Consider the following 21,494-nt stretch of genomic DNA (forward strand, 5'->3'; position numbering starts at 1 on the left):
ATTATTACTGTGAAGGGGGCACAATGGGGATTTCTTCTATGGAGGGGGCACAGAGGGCATTACTAGCACAGTGGGCATTACTACTATTAAAGGGAGCACAGTGGGCATTATGACTATGAAGGGGGGAACAATGGGGATTATTACTGTGAAGGGGCACAAAGAGGGCATTACAACTGTGAAAGGGTCACAGAGAGAGCATCTCAATAAATTAATAAATTAATTGATAGACATCATGTGGCTCGATTTTATTGTCTGTATTAATATTTGCTTTTGCCCCTTGTGTTTTATTGCGCTTTCGCGCTTGCGCCCCTTGCCTGTTTGCGTTCCACTGGATGCCACGGCGCGGGCTGGCGGGCAAAGGTGACGTCGATGCCGGGGTGCGCTTCCGGTCCTTGGAATGCATCCCGGCGCTGACTTCCGGTTCGGGTGCCATCTTGCGCATGCGCACTCGCTTTTACAACACGCCGGCTTGCACCGGCACCTGCATCTACGCGCGACCATGCCCCGGGGAGGATCCAGGTAACACACACTCTCTGCTGCCCCCTCCCTGGTCCCCTCCTTAGGAGATTTCCCCTGATAGGCTTGACCACAGGTTTGCTTAATTATGATGTAATCATGTTGACTATAAAAATGTTGAAACAGTCATTTGGATTCATATGGACCTCTGAGGAAACCAGTCTTTGTACTGGCGATACGCGTGAGGACTTTCTTGCTCTTCTCACTGATCGGCCCTTGATTTCCCATGTGCTACCACTGTGTTATACTATAAGTATTTTACCCAGGTGTTGCAGGTATTTCACTGTTATCCTGTTGTGATATCGTGATTGCATGGTGATTCCTTTGATGTACTGTAGCACTTTATTTTGCCCATCAGTGGGGCTTGCTTCATGAATCCATGTTTTTAATTAATATGTCTTAATAAATCATGTTTTATTCTTGGAGGTGCGGCTGAGTTTTGGTATTTCTTTCTTTAGTTTAGTTCAATATTGTAATGAATTGATTTAATGAGAAATTGGAGTCCATAAAGGGGTTATCCCATAATTATTAGAAAAAAAATAGACATATAGAACTTGGTAGTCTGTGTCCAGCTAAGATAGATCCAGCCTTGTACCTTACATAGATCCAGAGATCACCCAGAGCATTGCTCTAATTGTTTGCTAAATTTGTTTTAATTCTGGTAGCTCATGGGACATGTCCTTTCTGCTGCAGGTCTCTTCCTATCACGTCTCACAGGGAATGTCCTTTCTCAGGGGGCCTTTGTGCTGCAACTCTCTCCTTGTAACTGTCACAGCTTCTAAATGAACATAGTGGCAGTTAAATGGCAGGACCTGAGCATGAGCATCCACCTCAGGAAAGTGGACAGAGAAATAAGGAGACAAACAAACAGCAGGTGGTGCTATATGGATACATTTCATAGAATATCTCCAAGGCTATACTAAATTTCTAATTACATACAATTACAAAAGTATTCGGATTCCAGTGCTGGTTCTAAAAATGTTGAACATTTATTATGGGACAATCCTTTTAGCAATTTCAAGCCAAGGTACTATTGGACATATCTGCATTTCAAAATTACTTTTCTAAACTAGACAACCCCTTTAGGGTCCATTCACACGTCTGTAAGTGTTTTGCGGATCCGCAAAACATGGACACCGGCAACGTGCGTTCCGCATTTTGCAGACTGCACATAGCCGGCACTCTCATAGAAAATGCCTTTTCTTGCCCGCGGACAAGAATAGGACATGTTCTATTTTTTTGCGAAACGGAAGTGCGTATCCGGAAGTGCAGATCCGCAAATGCGGATGCGGACAGCACATTCTGGCCTCATTGAAAATGAATGGGTCCGCTCCTGTTCCGCAAAATTGCAGAACGGATGTGGACCCATTTTACGGAGATGTGAATGGACCCTTAGGCCCCCTTCACACGGGCGTCGCGGGTGAGGGCCGGATGCGTTCAGGGTGCATTGCGGGAAACCTGCGCGAGTAGGCACCCAATTGCAATTCCGTTTCGATGTTCAGTTTTTCCGCGCGAGTACAATGCGTTTTGCATGCCCGTGAGAAAAAAACTGAATGTGGTACCCAGACCGGAACCCGGACTTCTTCACTGAAGTTCGGGTTTGGGTTTAGTGTTCTGTAGATTTTATTATTTTCCATTATAACATGGTTATAATGGAAAATAATAGCATTCTTTAATACAGAATGCTAAGTATAATGTCAATTGAGGGTTAAAATATAATAAAAACATAATTCACCTCATCCACTTGATCGCGCAGCCAGCATCGTCTTCTTTCAGGACCTGCAAAAGGACCTTTGATGACGTAATCGCGCTCACCGCCTGGTGAGCATGGTGACGTCAGCGCAGGTCCTGCTGAATGAAGATAAAAGGATCTTCTATCTTCATTCAGCAGGACCTGCGCTGAAGTCACCGCGCTCACCACGTGATGAGCACGATTACGTCATCAAAGGTCCTTTTGCAGGTCCTGAAAGAAGACGATGCTGGCTGCGCGATCAAGTGGATGAGGTGAATTATGTTTTTATTATATTTTAACCCCTCAAGGCACATTTTACTAAGCATTCTGCATTAAGAATGCTATTATTTTTCCTTATAACGATGTTAGAAGGGAAAATATTACAGTGAATATACTTAAATGGGGTCCGGGGTTGCTCATCCCTATCATCTCCTAGCAACCATGCGTGAAAATCGCGCCGCATCCGCACTTGCTTGCGGATGCTTGCGATTTTCACACAGCCCCATTCATTTCTATGGGGCCTGCGTTACGTGAAAAACGCAGAATATAGAACATGCTGCGATTTTCACGCAACGCACAAGTGATGCGCGAAAATCACCTCTCTTCTGCACAGCCCCATTGAGGTGAATGGGTCCGGATTCAGTGCGGGTGCAATGCGTTCACCTCACCCATTGCACACCCGCGGAAAACCCGCCCATGTGAAAGGGGCCTTAATGTGCTGATTATGATGATAAACAGTTCACTGAACAATCCACACATTGTAGCCATCCTTTTACAATTATTTTTCTTTTATATTTCAGAATTCATCTGAAATACAAATGTGCCATCATTCTGTGCTTTGAAAAATGAAGCTACGTCTTAAGATAATTGGATATCTGGTGAGGTACAGCCACTTATATTTTTGATATATTTGTTTCAGACAATTGTGCATGCCTGGAAAAAGATATGCGTAAGTGTGAAATGCTAACTATAACTGATATTTCAATCACAGCAGCCATGCTTTCATTTAAATACTATCAGAAGGACCTGGCTTCGCACGGGTATATTTCATTTAATGTTTGTGTGTGTCATTAAAAGATATCGACAGTATCCACTATAACAGTGACATCTACAGCACGCCTCCCCTTTAACAGTGACCTCCACAGCGGCCTGCCCCTTAACAGTAACATCCACAGCGCCCTCCCGTTTATTAGTGACCTCCAAAGTACTCCGTCTCATTAACAGTGATTTCCACAATAATCTGCCCCCTTAACAGTGACCTCCACAGAGCTCCGTTCCATTAGAATGTTACCTCCACAACACCCCGCCCACTTAAAAGTGATCTTTACAGCACCCCACCCCTTAACCCTGACCTCAATAGATTAGCGTCCCCTTAACTGTGACCTCCACTGTTTCCTTCCCCCTTAACAGAGACCCCCACAGCGCCCACCCCTTTAACAGTGACCTACACAGCAGTACGCCACTTTAACAGTGACCTCCACAGCATCCCGTCCCCTTAACAGTGACCTTAACAGCAGCCCGCCACATCAATAGGGACATCCACAGCGGCTGCCCCTTTATTAGTGACCTCCATAGTACCTCACCTCCTTAACAGTGATTTCCACAACACCCCGTCCCCTTAACAGTGGCCTCTGTAGCAATATGTCCCTTAATACTGACCTCCATAGCGGACCGTCCCCTTAACTGTGACCTCTGCAGCATCCTGCCTTCTTAACTGTGACCTCCAGAGCACTCTACTCTCTTAACAGTGTTATCCACAGCGCCCTGCCCCTTTAAAGCTGACCTATATTAGTGAACAGTATAGTCACAGATCATGGGTCCTCTAACAGCATAATGACTCAAAACACAAAGCTAAAAACATCCAAGAATATCTAAGAGCAAAGCATTAGTCCATTCCGAAGTAGCCTTCTGTGAGCCCCGATCTAAATCTTAATGAACATTTCAGGAGCCTAAACCTGCAGTTCGGAGACGGCATCCTTCAAACCTGAGACAGCTGGAGCAGTTTGCTCATGAAGAGTGGGCCAAAGTACCAGCGGAAAGGTCCAGAAATCTCAATGAGAGTTACAGAAATCACTTGATTGCCTCAAACGGCTGTGAAACAAAATGATAAGTTAGGGATACCATCATTAGTTTGTTTTATAAATTATTCTCTTGAACCACAATTCAATAGAAATGTCTGATTTTCAGTACATTTTTATTTATTATTACTTTTGTCAGTTTGGAGTTATTTCAATGACCATTGTGAGTTTTTTTAGTTTTTTTTTTTAACGGAAGGGTACCAACAATTTTGTCCACGTGTGTGTCTGGTCCTGAACTAGTTTAATTAATGCTGAATGTATACAGAATTTAAAGAATGTACGCTGAACCTAAATGCTCCTGAATTACAGTTGCAAACCTTTAATAACATAATCTGTTTTCCTAACACATAACAGGAGCATAAAGGCTGTACGTTGTCATCATAAGGAACGCTTCAGAAAGGACTCAATGCCATTTCATTAATAAGTGGATTGCATTCATTGTGTACTGTGGATGCACATTTTGCCTTCCAGAGAGCTTTTTTTTATCCGTGTGTAAAGAGGGCTTTAGAGCACTAATGTTTGAAATATATTATAATAGCTCCATCAATGGATCTCTGGGCTGTTCTGACATCGTAAGGCATTTTACAAGATTAGCAAAAAGGATGGACTTTTTTTTTTTTTTTTTTATAAACTGCATTGATCTTGTCCTTAGGCTGTGTCAGATATTACAGCATTGATGTGAATTACACTGGATTTTAATACCGGACATAACCTATAAAAAAACCAATGCTGTTTCTAGGAAATAAGCAGTTTTTTAAAATAAAAAAATAAATAAAAAATCCAAAATCTCTCATGTTCCACCTTTCCTGTGCTCCCACCAGTATCCTCTTGACATAGGAATGTGACCATTCAACCAATCACTGGCTGGGCTCCAGTGACTGGCTAATCTGTCAGAGTAAAAATCTGATACCATTTGCTTTTTCTAGATTGGTTGTGTGGCTACATTTGTTTTTTTTTTTGTATTTTTGTGACAGATAAAATTGAAAATTCCAGACTATGCTCAAAAAAATCCGGAAAATGTTATTCAATGAATCAACATTTATAGTCTGTGGCCAATCTGTAAGTAGTTAAAAAGGTATTCTAAATGACTGGCAAGTATAAATCAATGCTGGAAATTATCTGCAGCATAATTGAACCCATGTTGCAAAACAAAAAACGTAAATTGCTGTAGGCTAGTTTCACACTAGAGTTCGGGAGATCGGACAATGCTGGAAGCTACATGAATGCAGTCCGGACACATTAACTAAAAAGGAGACATGCAGAGATCCGGCTGCAACCCAGCAAAATTCTCTTCCGATCCCTATTATACTTAATGGGGCCGGATGGCATTCATGTAACTTCCGGCATTGCCTGATCCAGAAAAATCTATATGGAACAGCCTGCCGTATGTCCTGAACTGTAGTGTGAAACTAGCATTACTTTGGTTTCCCAGTAGTCCCTATTGGAGACATGAGGGTCAGTGGGTGCTTTCATCCACTGGCCTGACTATATTTAGGCCCCTTTCACACGGGCAAGTTTTTCGAGCGGGTGCAATGCGTGAGGTGAATGCATTGCACCCTCACTGAATCCGGACCCATTCACTTCAATGGGGCTGTGCAGATGAGCGGTGATTTTCACGCATCACTTGTGCGTTGCGTGAAAATCGCAGCATGTTCTATATTCTGTGTTTTTCACGCAACGCAGGCCCCATAGAAATGAATGGGGCTGCGTGAAAATCGCAAGCATCCCTGAACAAGTGCGGATGCGGTGCGATTTTCATGCATGGTTGCTAGGAGATGAAAGGGATGAGCAACCCCGGACCCCATTAAAGTCTAACATTGTTATAAGGAAAAATAATAGCATTCTTAATGCAGAATGCTTAGTAAAATGTGCCTTGAAGGAAAAAATAATAAAAACATGACTCACCTCATCACGCAGCCAGCATCATCTTCTTTCTTCTTCTTTCAGGACCTGCAAAAGGACCTTTGATGACGTAATCGTGCTCATCACGTGGTGAGCATGGGGACGTCAGCACAGGTCCTTCTTAATGAAGATAGAAGATCCTTTTATCTTCATTCAGCAGGACCTGCACTGACTTCACCACGCTCAGCATGCGGTGAGCGCGATTACATCATCAAAGGTCCTTTTGCAGATCCTGAAAGAAGAAAGGAGATTATGCTGGCTGTGCGATCAAATGGATGAGGTGAATTTAGTTTTTATTATTTTTTAAACCTCAATTGACATAATACTTGCATTCTGTATTAAAGAATGCTATTAGTTTCCTTTATAACAATGTTATAAGGGAAAATAATAACATCTACAGAACACCAAACCTGAACTTCAGTGAAGAAGTCCGGGTCTGGGTACCACATTCAGTTTTCTCTCACGCGTGTGCAAAGCGCAATGCACTCGCACGGAAAAAACTGAACATCGGAACGCAATCGCAGACAAAACTGACTGCACTTGCGTGCCTACTCGCGCGGGTTTCCCACAATGCACCCTGAACGCATCCGGTCCTCACCCGCGATGCCCATGTGAAGGGGGCCTTATAAAGACTGTGCGGAGCCAGTGCTCATACCACCTAACGGCAGTGCTCCTTTTCCATGGGGAACACTACTCAGACAACCTGGTGAAGGTACAACACTCCAGGAAGACTTTATTGGATAACCAACAGTCAGCAGCATATAGTACAGTCTAAGCAAGGACACAGGATGGCACATGTGACAGCAATTCACCCTGACTCGCCAGGGATCAAACCTCTGTGACTTTGGGGGACCCAGGGCCAAGTAGCCAGTAGCGCCCTGCTTTGGGTGGGCACCCACCGAGAGAGGTACCGGCAAGCGTAGGGAGCCTGCCGTGCACAGAGAGGCATATGATCAGGTGACCCAATTGCTCCAACCCGCACTCTCCAACTGAACCCGTAGGCTCAAGGTTGGACAGAAGAGCAGTTCTGAAGTCCATCAGCTGGAAATGTAGTCCCTAGGCTGAAGTCCTGTAGAATAGCTGCTGATGACAGGGGCAGCTGCTTTTTCATTGTCCTAGGCCCCCATTGCAGTGCATTGGGCCCCATAGGATTGGTGGGAGATAATCGTGGCTGTTTCATCATTAGCTTTCAGTTCAATCCGACTGCATAATGTAATTCTGATGACAAAGCATTTTCACTTCAGCCAGGCAGGCTTAACGGCTCCTAATACACAGCAGGGGGGCTAATGCAATCCACAGGCGATGTAATTAGCAGGTCCAATCCCATACATCTGCTGGCTTTTTAGTTAGACCAAAAGGCACACATGATTGATTCAATTAGCTGTGGAAGTCAAACAGCTATAGGAAAAACACATATTAAACAATCTAAAGGGAGGTATAGGGCGGCTCGCCCTCCGATTGGGGATGGCAAGGTGCTCCAAACTGATGTCGCACTCCAATCACCAAATAAATTGTACAGAGAAGGTGAATGGGCACTCTTATATCTGGACTCACACAGAATCAATGTAGCATCACTATATATATTTATTATGTGAATGCATATATCAAAGGGAATAAAATACAGGTAAATAATATACAAATCGATAATATACTACATGTATTGTAGTGCAAGTCAAACCGGTGACTCCAAAATCAAAAATAAAATATAAAACAAGACGTCATATATAAAATCAGCAATCCTGCCACTAGTAATAACAATAGTGAATAAGGTGGCTGCTAGGGAACAGATCTTGTAGCCCAGATAAAGTTCATTCACATCTCTGATTAGAGCAAATGCGTATGTCCTCCTGAGTTGCAATATGGAGATTGAGGTTTGTGGCTGCAAACACAAATAACTGTGAACTGTAAGAGAAAAGAATCCAAATCCGGTAAAATCTCTATATTACTGTGAAACGTGATGAAATTGTGCAAAAGTATTTCAAAAATCGTTGAAAAAATAGCGTGAACCTATTTGTTTAATTTGCTATAAGTGAGTATGCTTCTCTATGCCAGCTCTCTTTTATCACCTTGGTGTCTTAAACATAGACATTTTTGACACACGTACAGTACAGACCAAAAGTTCGGACACACTTTCTCATTCAAAGAGTTTTCTTTATTTTCATGACTATGAAGGCATCAAAACTATGAATTAACACATGTGGAATTATATACATAACAAACAAGTGTGAAACAACTGAAAATATGTCATATTCTAGGTTCTTCAAAGTAGCCACCTTTTGCTTTGATTACTGCTTTGCACACTCTTGGCATTCTCTTGATAAGCTTCAAGAGGTAGTCCCCTGAAATGGTTTTCACTTCACTGGTGTGCCCTGTCAGGTTTAATAAGTGGGATTTCTTGCCTTATAAATGGGGATGAGACCATCAGTTGCATTGAGGAGAAGTCAGGTGGATACACAACTGATAGTCCTACTGAATAGACTGCTAGAATTTGTATTATGGCAAGAAAAAAGCAGCTAAGTAAAGAAAAATGAGTGGCCATCATTACTTTAAGAAATGGAGGTCAGACAGTCAGCCGAAAAATTGGGAAAACTTTAAAAGTAAGGGCTATTTGATCATGAAGGAGAGTGTTGGGGTGCTGCGCCAGATGACCTGGCCTCCACAGTCACCGGACCTGAACCCAATCGAGATGGTTTGGGGTGAGCTGGACCGCAGAGTGAAGGCAAAAGGGCCAACAAGTGCTAAGTATCTCTGGGAACTCCTTCAAGACTGTTGGAAGACCATTTCAGGGCACTACCTCTTGAAGCTCATCAAGAGAATGCCAAGAGTGTGCAAAGCAGTAATCAAAGCAAAAGGTGGCTACTTTGAAGAACCTAGAATATGACATATTTTCAGTTGTTTCACACTTGTTTGTTATGTATATAATTCCACATGTGTTAATTCATAGTTTTGATGCCTTCATAGTCATGAAAATAAAGAAAACTCTTTGAATGAGAAGGTGTGTCCAAACTTTTGGTCTGTACTGTATGTCTGGTAAATAACTGATGGGCCCATTATACTGTCACGGACGTACCGAGACAAACGGATGTTCCTGCCACAGATGACAGGAGATCTTTGAGACTGGCAACACGTGGTTTGATCTGACATGTTTTCCTTTTGGATCAAATTACATCTGTGCTATTTCTGGTGCTTGCCACACCTTCTTTCCCCAGGTGTGGCTATTGTGGTCATTTTACCCTCTCTATTTATTGTTGTTTCTACTACTATGCTATGCTATGCGGTTTATAGCTTCTGTTGGACTTGTGGTTAGATTGTGTTTGGTTCTCGGCTGAGTGCCTGGTGCTACCAAAGCTACATTGAAGATAAATGTTTCTCTTCCATTTTGTATTATATATACACTGCTCAAAAAAATAAAGGGAACACAAAAATAACACATCCTAGATCTGAATTAATTAAATATTCTTCTGAAATACTTTGTTCTTTACATAGTTGAATGTGCTGACAACAAAATCACACAAAAATAAAAAAAATGGAAATCAAATTTTTCAACCCTTGGAGGTCTGGATTTGGAGCCCCCCTCAAAATTAAAGTGGAAAAACACACTACAGGCTGACCCAACTTTGATGTAATGTCCTTAAAACAAGTCAAAATGAGGCTTAGTAGTGTGTGTGGCCTCCACGTGCCTGTATGACCTCCCTACAACGCCTGTGCATGCTCCTGATGAGGTGGCGGACGGTCTCCTGAGGGATCTCCTCCCAGACCTGGACTAAAGCATCTGCCAACTCCTGGACAGTCTGTGGTGCAACGTGACGTTGGTGGATAGAGCGAGACATGATGTCCCAGATGTGCTCAATTGGATTCAGGTCTGGGGAACGGGCGGGCCAGTCCATAGCATCAATGCCTTCATCTTTCAGGAACTGCTGACACACTCCAGCCACATGAGGTCTAGCATTGTCTTGCATTAGGAGGAACCCAGGGCCAACCGCACCAGCATATGGTCTCACAAGGGGACGGAGGATCTCATCTCGGTACCTAATGGCAGTCAGGCTACCTCTGGCGAGCACATGGAGGGCTGTGCGGCCCTCCAAAGAAATGCCACCCCACACCATTACTGACCCAATGCCAAACCGGTCATGCTGGAGGATGTTGCAGGCAGCAGAACGTTCTCCACGGCGTCTCAAGACTCTGTCACATCTGTCACATGTGCTCAGTGTGAACCTGCTTTCATCTGTGAAGAGCACAGGGCGCCAGTGGCGAATTTGCCAATCTTGGTGTTCTCTGGCAAATGCCAAACGTCCTGCACGGTGTTGGGCTGTAAGCACAACCCCCACCTGTGGACGTCGGGCCCTCGAATCACCCTCATGGAGTCTGTTTCTGACCGTTTGAGCAGACACATGCACATTTGTGGCCTGCTGGAAGTCATTTTGCAGTGCTCCTCCTGTTCCTCCTTGCACAAAGGCGGAGGTAGCGGTCCTGCTGCTGGGTTGTTGCCCTCCTACGGCCTCTTCTACGTCTCCTGATGTACTGGCCTGTCTCCTGGTAGCGCCTCCATGCTCTGGACACTACGCTGACAGACACAGCAAACCTTCTTGTCACAGCTCGCATTGATGTGCCATCCTGGATAAGCTGCACTACCTGAGCCACTTGTGTGGGTTGTAGACTCCGTCTCATGCTACCACTAGAGTGAAAGCACCGCCAGCATTCAAAAGTGACCAAAACATCAGCCAGGAAGCATAGGAACTGAGAATTGGTCTGTGGTCACCACCTGCAGAACCACTCCTTTATTGGGGGTGTCTTGCTAATTGCCTATAATTTCCACCTGTTGTCTATCCCATTTGCACAACAGCATGTGAAATTGATTGTCACTCAGTGTTGCTTCCTAAGTGGACAGTTTGATTTCACAGAAGTGTGATTGACTTGGAGTTACATTGTGTTGTTTAAGTGTTCCCTTTATTTTTTTGAGCAGTGTATATATATATATATATATATATATATATATATACATATATAAAGGATGGCAGCACCAATAAACAGGTAATACCTAGAGTGCAAGGTCCAAGGGTGTAGCTCTTTACCCAATAAAATATTCCAAAAAAACGGTCAGCACATCCAGTAGAAAAAACTGTGGTTTATTCACCCATGTGGTACATTGAGGCAACGTTTCGGCTCAAACACAGAGGCTTTCTCAAGCATGAAACACAAGTGAAGTGCAAAGTATAAATAGCACATACAATTCATAAAAAGGATGATTAAAAGGTGGAGCAATCAATTTACATAATAATATTTAAAAAGGACCATAATACATAATAAAAACAAGTGAAAAACAGCATAATGTGATACATGATTATAGTCACAAAGACATAATTGTATATAAAATGAATTGATAGTGAGTATATGTACATATAACAATAAAAACGATAAGTGAGACCAATTAGGCACAAGTGCTGTGCATCATAATAATGATAATAAAATGTCAGGAGGTGGGACATAGGAATAAAATATAAACATACCCATCAGATATACAGTGAATCCACATGCGATCGGCCGCCAAACTCGGCGTGTAGTAATTACTTACAATGCGCAGGCGCCAGGTTACGTCGAGAGTATGTGACTTGATGCCGTCAGTGGAGCAGGCGTATCGCCTGCCTCCCCCTTCTCCGGCCACAGCGCAACAAGTCAAGGACTGAATCCCAACACGCATGCCCGTGTGATGTCATAACGGGCAGCGCCATATTGGATATTTGCATGATTTCCCAGAGTTATTTTACATTATAATAACGGCATGCAGGAGGACAAAGGTGGGGAGAGGATACTCCTTGTCAGGGGGGTACACCCTCCTCATCAGTGGGCATACAATGTTAGCACGATCCACACTGCCATGCAAATCGTGCAATACAACACCGCCCCATATGCACCTCCTAATGCAGCCATAAACAGTGTTCTCCTGAAAACTCTGGGACATTATAATAGACATGCAGTGACACAACCTGGAAAATGGCAAAAATAAAAGTAAAACAATCAATTCAATTCACGATAGCATGGGAACACAATATTATTCCGTAGGGCATGCATGTTCCTTCTCCATTTGGTTCCACCTCATTCATCCAAAATTCTTTAAAAACAAAGAAAAAACCATAAATATATGTTAATATGGCTTACTTGTGTTCAAAAGAGCATCCACCCATTCAGGATGTAGAAAAAGACATATACACATTGTCATCATGGGGCAAACCAATCCTCTATGCATACAACCCAGGGTTATAGTCAATATTAAGACCATTGGGTCTAAGACTATTTAACGTATGAATCCAGAACAGCTCCTTTTTCTTTAATAGCAAAATTCTATTACCTCCTCGTCTAGGTGGGGGAAGGTGATCAATAATCCAGCATTTTAATTCACTCTCTGAATTAATAAAATCAGAAAAATGTTGGCAAATCTTGACGTTTTTTCCTGATTGTATACCGATGGTTGTTAAGCCGAGTTTTCAGGTCTGTAGATGTCTCGCCCACATATAGTAATTTGCAAGGACAAATCAAAACATAAATAACAAAGTTGGAGTTGCACGTAAGATAAAAAGGTATCAAATACCTAATATCTGTCACTGGATGTATAAAAAATCTGCCCTTGCAAATATGTCTACAATTGACACAATTGAGACAAGGAAAAGAACCCTGACTCCGCTGGATCAATGTACTCTGTGTCACTCTGGGACCAGGACCGATGTCTGCTCTCACCGAATGATCACGCAGATTTCTTGATCTGCGATAAGAGAAAAGGGGTTGGGACCTAAATTCAGGAATTTGACCAAGGCAACCTCCCAAAATACCCCAATGTTTCTTGATGATACGGTTAATCGCATTGCTGTGTTCAGTATATCTAGAAATAAATGGAATCCTGGTATGGGACTCCTTCACTTCTTTCCTTATCAAAGTTTTCCTCCTATCAATCACAAATGTTTTATCAATTTGAGACTTCAATAGCCTGGGGGGGATAACTCCTTTGTACAAATCTATTGACAATGATATTTAGTGTATCATCAAGTACATCAGGGTCAGAGACAATCCTTTTAGCTCTCAAGAACTTAGAAAAAGGTAGGTGTTTTACCATATTACATGGGTAACTACTTTCAAAATACAGAAGGTTATTCTTATCCGTTGGTTTAGTAAATAAGTAAGTATGCAATTGCCCTTCATGGTATCTGACAGTAGTGTCCAGGAATTGAATCTCAGCATCTGAGTGTACAAGGGTAAATTGCAACTCCTTGTTTACACTGTTCAAATAAGTCTGGAAGTCCATCAATTGGGAGCAGTCACCAGTCCAGATGATGAAGATGTCGTCAATGTATCTCCACCACCGCAACACATGACTGCGGTGCTGGGACACATAGACGACATCCTCCTCAAAACATCTCATAAATATATTAGCATATGTGGGTGCTACATTCGATCCCTTAGCCACAACCCTTTTTTGATTATAAAACACATCCTGAAAAAGAAAATTGTTGTACCTCAAAATGATATTGAGAAGATCTGTGATGAACTCGCAGGAGTAGTAAGAAAATACATATCTAACATACGTCTAACAGCCATGATACCTAGATCATGGTCGATAGAGGTACATATATAGAGATGTCACGTCAAAAGACGCCAAATGTACCAAATGTATATCAGTGAGAGCAATGGTTTCCAACTTGCACAAAAAATCTGTTGTGTCCTGAATATATGATTGTGCCCCACTAGCAAAATTACGCAGGATTTTATCCAAAAAAAAAGAAATGTTGCTAAACACAGAATCAGAACCTGACACAATAGGACGACCCGGAGGGTCTATCAAGGACTTATGCACTTTTGGTAGTACATATATCACCGGTGTAACCGGATGGTCCACTGTGCAGAATTCCAAAAGGTCATTGTCAATGATGCCTGCCATAACTGCATCGGTTAAACAGCGTTTAATCAACCTAGCAATATCAAACTTATGGTCGGCTTGAAGAACCGAATACACTTCAGTGTCATCAAGTTGTCGTCTAACCTCTGCAATATATTTGGAGGTATCCAGAACGACTACTGCACCCCCCTTATCAGCAGGTTTTACTGTAAGGAGGGGGTCATTCCTCAATTGCTCTATAGCCTCAACATCTAACCGCGTTAGATTGGGATATTTAAAACCACTGTTACAGCATGACATTTTATAAGATGCTAATTCGGACCTAACCGCAGTCATGTAGGCATCAATGGCAGGTGAAAAGTGACTTTTCAAGGACAGATATATATATATATATATATGTGTGTTGACTTTCCCTGTTTGTCATTAGGCCTGAGGGAGACTCCTGTTCGTTATTCCCTTTGGAGGAACAGGTAGACTCAGTCCTGACATTAGTTCCAGGGTCCTATAGGGTGAGATAGGATTCTAGGTATCCGGTGTATGAACTTGCCTACCTTTGGGGCCTGTTCATACTAGTAGTCTGTCAGGACTGGAGTTAGGCTTTTCTCTAGGAGGTGTCCATCTTCCTTCCCTAGTTTCCAGGCCTTATTCCGGTATCCCCTTTCCCTCCTATATGTTTGGTGTGGTGTTTTCCTCCCATACATGAGGTTGACGTTATAAACCGCCAAAACCGTAATTTTTGCTTGTTTCAGTACAGCCATAGATTCTATTGCTGCACTGGCCAGACAGCTGCAGGGGCTGTCTTTGGAGGTAGCTGACCTCCGCATAACCGTCTCGCAGATCCAGAGACAACAGGCTGCTGGTCCTAGTGGTGATGCTGGTTACCAGGCCTGTCTCGAGCCTAAAGTTGCCCTCCCGGACAGATTCTCTGGCGGAATCCTTTGTTTAAGGAGGCATGCAAATTGTATTTTAGGCTATGTCCACACTCATCTGGAGATGAGAATCAGAGAGTTGGTGTGGTTATTTTGTTGCTTAAGGAGGACGCTCAGTCATGAGCTTTTTCTCTGCCGACCGGATCGCAGGCTCTCCGGACGGTGGATGAATTTTTTAAAGCTCTGGCTCTTATCTATGATGACCCGGATCGGACCTCCCTGGATGAGACCAAGCTACTTGGCCTTCGTCAGGGAGAGCGTTCTGCTGAGATCTATTGCTCTGAGTTTAGGAGGTGGGCTACGGATACTGAGTGGAACGATCCAGCTCTCCGTAGTCAGTTTTGTCAGGGATTATCAGAGAGGCTGAAGGACGGTTGGACCTTTCATGAGAATCCTGAGTCTCTGGAAGCCGCTATGTCTCTTGCAGTACACATTGATTTGATTGACACCTAAGAGAGAGATCTAGAGTCCCCCCACTCTTAGGACGCACTATCACATAACGGATCGTCTTCCTCTAACACTTTGGGTGAAGATACTCCTGGGTTTATGTTTGGGGACGAACCCATGCAGTTAGTGGGAGCTACTCCCAGATCTACTTTTAAGCATTCTGGTCGTAGGAAGTGTGTTTTTTTCTGCGGACAGAAAGGACATTTTATTGATGTATGTCCATGCATTCAACCTAAAAAAAAGGGACATTTAATTCCCATCTGACTCTTGGAGGGGTGGGAGGAGAGTCAGAAAATGTACATTTGTCTTTGCCTAGTAGTACACAATTTCTCTTGAGTCTTGACTGATGAGGTGGCGCTAGAGTCCAAGACTGTGGGGATTGAGGTTTTTATCGACAGTGGGGCAGGGGTGAACCTGATTGATGCTCAGTTCATCCGTATGCACGGGTTGTCTCCAAGTGCATTAGAGAAAAATATTTCCATTTTTGCTATTGATTCTGCACCTCTAACTAAGAAGTGTTTATCTCAGATGGTGCATGACATCCGACTAAGAGTGGGTGACTTTCAACAGGAATTCATCTCGCAATTTGTGTGGGAGTGTCTCCCTGCTCCGTTGGTTCTGGGTTTACCGTGGTTAAGCAATCATAATACAACCATCGATTGGGAAGCTAGACAGATTCTGGATTGGGGTGATTATTGCGTTGACAATTGTCAGAATACATATTTTTCTGCTTTAACCGCTAAAACATTACCCTCTTTTATATCTGATTTTGCCGAAGTATTTTCTGAAAGTGGATGCCAGTATTTACCTCTGCATCAGGAATATGATTGTCCTATCAACCTTATTCCCGGAGCTAAGTTGCCCAAATCTAGGTTGTATAACCTTTCTGGACCGGAAAGAATGGTCATGAGAGAGTATATTACTGACAGTTTGGCTAAAGGACACATAAGACCTTCCAAATCTCCAGTGGCAGCAGGAACTCTTAGGTTATGTCTGGATTTCAGTGAGCTCAATCGAATTACTGTCTGTGATCCTTACCCCCTTTGATTCCTGATTTGTTAACCAGATTATTGATGCCAAGGTGTTCTCTAAGTTAGACTTAAAGGGGGCATATAATCTGTTCAGGATCAAGGAAGGGGATTAATGGAAGATGGCTTTTAATACACCAGACGGTCACTTTGGGGACCTGGTCATGCCTTTTGGGTTGACCAATGCTCCCGTGGTTTTCCAGCATTTTGTGAATGACATTATTCATCACCTGGTGGGGAGGTTTGTTGTCGTGTATTTGCATGATATACTAATTTATTCTCCAGACGTGGAGACTCATCAGGATCACGTCACAGATCCTAAAAGATAATAAATTGTATGCAGAAATTAGAGAAGTGTGTTTTTGCTGTACATGAGGTACAATTCTTGGGCTACCTGCTGTCATCTTCAGGTTTTCGAATGTATCCAGGAAGAAAGTCTGTGCTGTATTGGACTGGGATTGACCCAAAAATATGAAGGCTCTTATACAGTTTTTGGGGTTCACCAACTGTTACCGAGGATGTATTTGGAACTATTTGACAGTGGTAAAACCCTTAACTGACATGACTAAGCAAGGGGTTGATTTCTCAGTGTGGTCTGATTTGGCGTTGCAAGCCTTTTCTGCGGAGTGCTTCTCTTCTGCACCTATATTGGTGTAGCTAGATTTATCACAACCTTTCATTGTGGAAGTTGATGCGTCCAAGGTGGTGTCACGAGGGTGTCAAGAGCCACGTCTGACTCCGTTATACCCGGGGTCAGGAAGTCGCAGCGGGTGGCTGTGCGTTCGATGTACAAAGACAGTGCTGTTTCGTAATGGCAGCTTTCTGGGTTTGCCTTGCAATCCTTTTTGGCTCACTCAGGGATCCGTAGCTTCTCCTCCTCAGCTGTTTCTTGTCCAGCAATCCCAACCTCCTTATATTCCCATCTCCCACTTCTCTGGTTGCCAGATATAGAGCTTCCTGCCTGGACTTCTATACTGACCCACTGGAGCTGAGTAGCTGAGATCCTTGGTTGTTGTTCCAGAGTGTTACCCTCCGGATCCCTGTTGGGCCTTGGTGGTCTGTTGTTGTCGCCCACCTGGGATTATATGTTTGTCCGTATTGTCTGTCCTCTCCTTGGTGTTTTCCTCTTAGTGTCAGTGGTGCGGACTAGTGATCCCACCGCCCTGTTCACTACACAGGGCTCATCTTAGGGAAAGCCAGGGTTTAGGCACGTGATCGGCGTACGGGTGAGGAACCCGTATAGGGACGTCAGGGCAGTCAGGTGCCAGCCGCAAGGTGAGTCAGGGGTCACCACCTTTCCATCTCCCTTGGACAGGGCCTTCCCATTTCCCTCCCTTTGCGTGACGCCGGTCATTACATTATATCTGGCCCTTATTTTGTGTAGGTAAAAAAAAATAAAAAAATTCTTTCTACCTACTTAGAATCCAGTATGGATCCAATTGCTGCTTTGTCAAAGCAACTTCAAGGCCTGTCTTTGGAGGTGGCAGGATTGAAGATGTCGGTCCTCCAGCAACAGCAGCAATTGCAACAGACCGCAAGCCCAGCGGTTGCTACAGGTAACCAGGTTGTTGCGGAACCCAAGGTTGTTCTTCCTGACAGATTTTCTGGGGGAAGGGACAAATTTGTGACGTTCCTTGAGGCCTGTAAATTATATTTTAAACCCTTACTCCTCTGGTAATGAAGAACAGCGGGTGGGGGTTGTTATTTCCCTGCTGCAGGGGGACCCGCAATCCTGGGCGTTCTATTTACCCACTGATTCCCAGGCTCTCCGGTCAGTGGATGAATTTTTTGGGGCCTTGGGTCTCATATATGACGACCCTGACCGAGTCGCACTGGCTGAATCAAAATTACGGAGACTCCTACAGGGAGAGCGGCCAGTAGGTGGGCTACGGATACCCAGTGGAACGACCCGGGTCTCAGGAGTCAGTTCTGCTCTGGGTTATCCGAAAGGACTCCCTTTTCCCTTGATGCGGTGATGTCCCTTTCAGAATAGATAGACGTCTTAGGGACAGATTGAAAAATCCGGAGCAATTGGTAACCCCTCTCAAGCAGCAGTTAGTCTGTACGGACTTAGACGAGCCTATGCAGCTAGGAGGAACTACTCGTCAGGTCCGTCCTCCTGAGGCTCGCCGTAGGCGTGGGGTTTGTTTTTTCTGTGGGGAGAGGGGTCATTTTATTAATGTCTGTCCTTCCTTCCTCAAAAACAAAAGACTGTCGGAAAACTACTAACCCCAGGCTGTGTGGAGGATGTCAGCCGGGGGGTATACGTTTCCTCCATACGAACATCGCAATTTGTGTTGCCAGCGGTTGTTGTTTTTGGTGTTAAGACGGAGACTATTTCTTTTTTTCTAGACAGTGGAGCAGGAGTAAATTTGATAGATGCCCATTTTGCCCACAATATGGGTTTGTCTCTCTGTACGCTACAGAGACCTATTCCCATATTCGCTATTGATTCGGCTCCTCTGTCTCAGAGAAACCTCACTCACATTGTCCATAACTTACACCTTCGGGTAGGGGACCACCATAACGAGTTTCTTTCATGTTATGTTCTGGAGGGGCTTCCCACTCCGGTGGTGTTGGGTCTTCCCTGGTTGGTAGCGCACAATCCAGTGGTGGATTGGCAGGCCAGGGAGATATTGGAGTGGAGTGAGCAGTGCAGAGAAAAATGCTTAAATAGCAATTGCTTAGTCGCCTCCATAGCTACCCTACCCACATTTGTTTCAGACTTTGAGGACGTTTTTTCTGAAAAGGGTTGTCAGAAGTTACCACCTCACCGTCCTTATGATTGCCCGGTTAACCTGATTCCCGGTGCAAAATTACCCAAGACCAGGTTATATAATCTTTCGGGTCCAGAGAGACAAGCCATGAAAGATTATATCTCCGAGAGCTTGGCTAAGGGACACATCAGACCCTCTTCTTCACCTGTGGCTGCAGGGTTTTTCTTCGTTAAAACGAAAGATGGGGGCCTGCGTCCTTGCCTAGATTTTCGCGAATTAAACCAGATAACCATCCGAGACCCATACCCTCTTCCTCTCATTCCTGACCTGTTTAATCAGATTGCGGGTGCTAGGTGGTTCTCAAAACTTGATCTTAGGGGGGCCTACAATCTGATTCGTATCAAGGAAGGGGATGAGTGGAAGACAGCCTTTAACACCCCTGAGGGGCATTATGAAAATCTAGTCATGCCTTTCGGTCTGACCAATGCTCCTGCTGTCTTCCAACATTTCGTTAATGACATTTTTAGTCATCTTATTGGCAGGTTTGTGGTGATATACCTAGATGATATTTTAATTTATTCGTCGGATCTAAAAACACATGAGGTGCATGTCAGACAGGTACTGCAGGTCCTACGGACGAATAAATTATATGCTAAAATTGAAAAGTGTGTTTTCACCGTTCAGGAAATACAGTTCCTAGGGTATTTATTATCTGCTTCAGGTTTCCGTATGGATCCTAGGAAGGTCCAGGCAATTTTAGATTGGGATCTTCCTGAGAACCTCAAAGCACTGCAACGGTTCTTGGGCTTTGCTAATTTCTATAGAAAATTCATTAAAAATTATTCGGCGATTGTAAAACCCCTTACTGACATGACTAGGAAGGGGACTGATTTTTCTAAATGGTCTGACGCCGCTAAAATTGCTTTTTCCTCTCTAAAAGAGAGGTTTACCTTGGCACCTGTACTAATCCAACCTGATGTCTCCCAGCCTTTTATTGTTGAAGTCGATGCGTCAGAGGTGGGAGTGGGGGCTCTGCTGTCTCAGGGTCTGTCTCCTGGCAAATGGCATCCTTGTGCTTTCTTTTCTAAAAAACTATCTGAAGCAGAAAAGAACTATGATATTGGCAATAGGGAACTATTAGCAATCAAACTAGCGTTTGAAGAATGGCGTCACTTTTTAGAGGGGGCAATCCACCCCGTCACTGTGATTACGGACCACAAAAACCTTCTGTACCTCGAATCAGCTAAGCGTCTCACCCCTAGACAAGCTAGGTGGTCGCTATTTTTTACCAGGTTTAACTTTGTTATTACCTATTGTCCTGGGGCAAAAAATACCAAGGCAGATGCACTATCTCGTTGTTTCCCTGGAGGGGGTAATGTGAGTGATCCGGTACCCATTCTACAAGGGGAGTGGTTGTCTCTGCGGTACACTCTGTTCTGGAGGGGAAGGTGTTAGAGGCCCAGGGGGACGCCCCGGTCTCTTGCCCCTCAGAGAAATTGTTTGTACCGTTGAACCTGGGTCTCGAATTATTAAAGGAACATCATAATTCGGCACTTGCTGGGCACCCGGGTAGTAAAGCAACCTTGGAGCTATTGTCTCATCGTTTTTGGTGGCCAAGGTTGCGTCAGGATGTAATGGATTTTGTGTCCTCCTGTTCTACTTGTGCGCGCGCGAAAGTCTCTCATACACGTCCTGCAGGGTCTTTATTCCCACTTGTCATTCCCAATAGACCATGGACACATCTGTCAATGGATTTTATCACTGACTTACCTTTGTCTGCGGGTAAAACAGTTATCTTGGTAGTAGTGGACAGGTTTAGCAAAATGGTACACTTCATTGCGTTACCTGCACTACCTAATGCTAAGACTCTTGCTCAGGTATTCATCAGTGAAATCGTGAAGCTTCACGGGGTCCCTTCCGATGTTGTTTCGTATCGGGGAACCCAGTTTATTTCTAAGTTTTGGAAAGCTTTTTGTTCCCGTTTGGGGGTACACTTGTCCTTTTCCTCAGCTTTCCATCCTCAGTCGAATGGAAAGACTGAGCGTACCAACCAAAACCTTGAGACATATCTAAGATGTTTTGTGTCTGAAAACCAAGAGGTGTGGTCATCATATGTACCGTTAGCCGAGTTTGCCATAAATAATCGCCGTCAGGAATCTACTGGCAAGTCACCATTTCTTGGTGCATATGGTTTTCATCCCCAATTCTGTACTTTCAAAGAGGGGGGGTCTTCTGGGGTTCCCGAAGAGGAACGGTTTTC

Source organism: Bufo bufo, chromosome 6 (assembly GCF_905171765.1).
Source record: "Bufo bufo chromosome 6, aBufBuf1.1, whole genome shotgun sequence".
In the NCBI taxonomy this organism is placed as follows: domain Eukaryota; kingdom Metazoa; phylum Chordata; class Amphibia; order Anura; family Bufonidae; genus Bufo; species Bufo bufo.